The sequence below is a fragment of the Gadus macrocephalus genome, chromosome 21 (assembly GCF_031168955.1).
Source record: "Gadus macrocephalus chromosome 21, ASM3116895v1".
NCBI classification, from domain to species: Eukaryota; Metazoa; Chordata; class Actinopteri; order Gadiformes; family Gadidae; genus Gadus; species Gadus macrocephalus.
Window position 1 is genome coordinate 1,324,138 of NC_082402.1, and position 2,712 is coordinate 1,326,849.

Here is a 2,712-nt window from a genome sequence, read left to right on the forward strand (position 1 = left end):
TATTCAGTAGAATGGGTACATCCTTAGTACAATATGTACTCAGTGGAATAGGTGCATTCTCAGAGGAATAGGTACAATCTCAGTAAAATATGTATTCAATAGAATAGGTGCTTTATCATTGGGATAAAACAAAAACAAATACGTTGCCTTAAACCCCTTTTACACATGATGGGATTCAAGGAAAGATTTAAATCCCGTAATTTCTGCACATGTTTGTAGCTGATGAGCCAGTAAATGACTTTTAATGTCCACCTTACAACAACCCAACAAGTGTAACACACAGATACAAAGCTCAGTGACTATACGTAAAGATTCCTCCAATGTGTGTGAGTGTCTTGTCGGCTCCCCTCTCCATCCTCTCCTCTTAGTTTCTCCTCTCTCCTTCCTCTCTCTTCTCTTCCTCCTCTCTCCTATCTCTCCTCTCCTTTCTAGCTCATCCAGGATTGTGTTTATCATTGTTACACATAAAAATGATGTGTGTTCAAACTGCAACGGTAAGCATATTTAGATTTGTTTAGTCAAATATTGTTCAGTCCATGTCAGCGTGGGAGTGTGTGTGGAGGACGGCTGGTTGAAGCAGCCTCACCTGCTGAGTCTGATTGGACTCTGGGGCTTGGTGAGGGACACACCTGTTGCTTATTGAGTAATCAGTGCTCACTGGTTAAACCAGCCGTTTAGGGCGTATTCACACCAGAAAAGTCCTTAGTTCGATCTTTTTGGTCCGGACTGAAACGCAATGTTTATTTTTTGGTTTGGTGCGGTTCCTTTTCACATTGCAATTTTTCGCAACAGTCCGAGAATCCGTCAACAACGCACGTGTGTGCATCGATCGTTCAATCATTTGGACAAGATGGTCGGGGGCGGGGTAACGCATAAAAAAAAGAAGTAAACAAACTATGGAGATTCAGCGTTCTGCCTTCGTTGTGCTTATACTGATTGGTTTCATTAAGTTACAAACATTTGCAGTAGGCCTACTTTTGGAGCATCAGAGACGTTTGGCACAACGTCAATGTCATGATGTTGTGCTATCTGCGGACCGCTCAAACGCCTTATCACCCATCCTTGTACTGAGTGTATTAAATGCATCGGAATTTTTATTAGTGTTCTCCGACATACTTTAAATGTTGGCATCCCCCCCAAATATCCAAAAGACATTTCTTCTCCTCTTCGCTCCATGTTGAGCCACGACTCATTTTTAACGGGTCTGATGACGTGATGCCGGTCTGATAGCGTGACGTTGATCTTTGAATTAACCGCGTTAATCAAACAATGTAAATTAATAAACAAGCAGCAATGGGAGTCTGTTGCGTCCAATAAGGCATATTATTTTTAGAACTGGGTCGGGCCGAGCGCGGTCGCTTTCACATCTCAAGTGAACCGCACCAGGGTTCGTTTGGAAGCGAACCGAGACCACCTCTCGGGCTGGGTCTCGGACCGGCTGGTTGGTCCGCACCAGAGTTCGATGGTTTGTATTCTCACCAGCACAAAAGGTCCGCACCAGCGATTGTTTTGGTTTGGTTCGAACCAAACAAGGCAGGTGTGAATGCGCCCTTAAAGAACCCTTTGTTCTGCCCTCTACCCCCAGCGCCTTGCCAGGGTCGACAGATAGTATAAACTCCTCTCCAACAAACCACGCAGACGAAAAGTTGCAGGTCACTCTTTACGGTGAGGTGAAGTAGGGTAAAACTGAGAAATGAAAATACAGCATTTCAGTATAACAGAATTCTGTAAAATAGCTACTAAGTTAGCTTCCTACCGTAAGAATATCCATCCATCTAATTTGTTTACAAAATTTCCTGAATCTCATTATACATCAAATCATCTTAACATATCATTGTTAAGATGTGTGAGTGCGAGCACCATGCTTTCCGATCAAGTGAATGTAGTGTAATGGAGTCCAAGGCATACATATCAGAACGTATTTCAGAACAATACCAACGTTTGCCAGTAGATGGCATCACAGGACCATCAATAAACATAAAAGACTGAATTACACAGGGGAAACATACATGTAACAGAACACCCTTTATACACAAGTATTACTGCAAGGCCATGGCCAGCGGCAAACAGTGGAAACCCAGTCAGCAGTGCTGCTCATGTAACTCTTAGCATACACAACGTTAATGAAAGTGTATTAATTTAAGCACAAGATTCCTGATGGGACCCCCGACGTGAACAACAAATATCTATTGTAGTACCTTCGTTGACGCAAACAAACTCTTCCTATACTTTAAAGTTCCCATGGAATGCTAATTTATGAATGTTTTTATTAAGCTGTTAGTGGGCCCCTAATACAGTACTTGAAGACGTTCAAGAAATTCAACCGTGGTGCAGAATTACAGCCACCATGGGCCAGTCCCATAACGAGCTTTCCACAAACGTGCCGTTTATTAGAGGCGGGTCAAGGAGGAGGGTGGGGGTGTGGCCCTGAGCAGCTTGCAGCCACGGTACCATGCGCTCTGTTTACAGTGGATGTATCGCAATGGCGAGGCGCACACAGCCTTTGGCCGTGTTCTGTAAATATTCTAGAACACTCCGTGAGTCCTGGAGCTCTATATCTAAATGATATCATACGATACATGGATATCTATATGCACTGCCACATCAATCTGAAGTAGACTGAACCGCGACATGGAGGAGAAAGGGATTGTTGCAGGCGATTGTCTCCAGACAATCGCCTGCAACAATCCCTTTCTCCATTCTCTGGGCGGG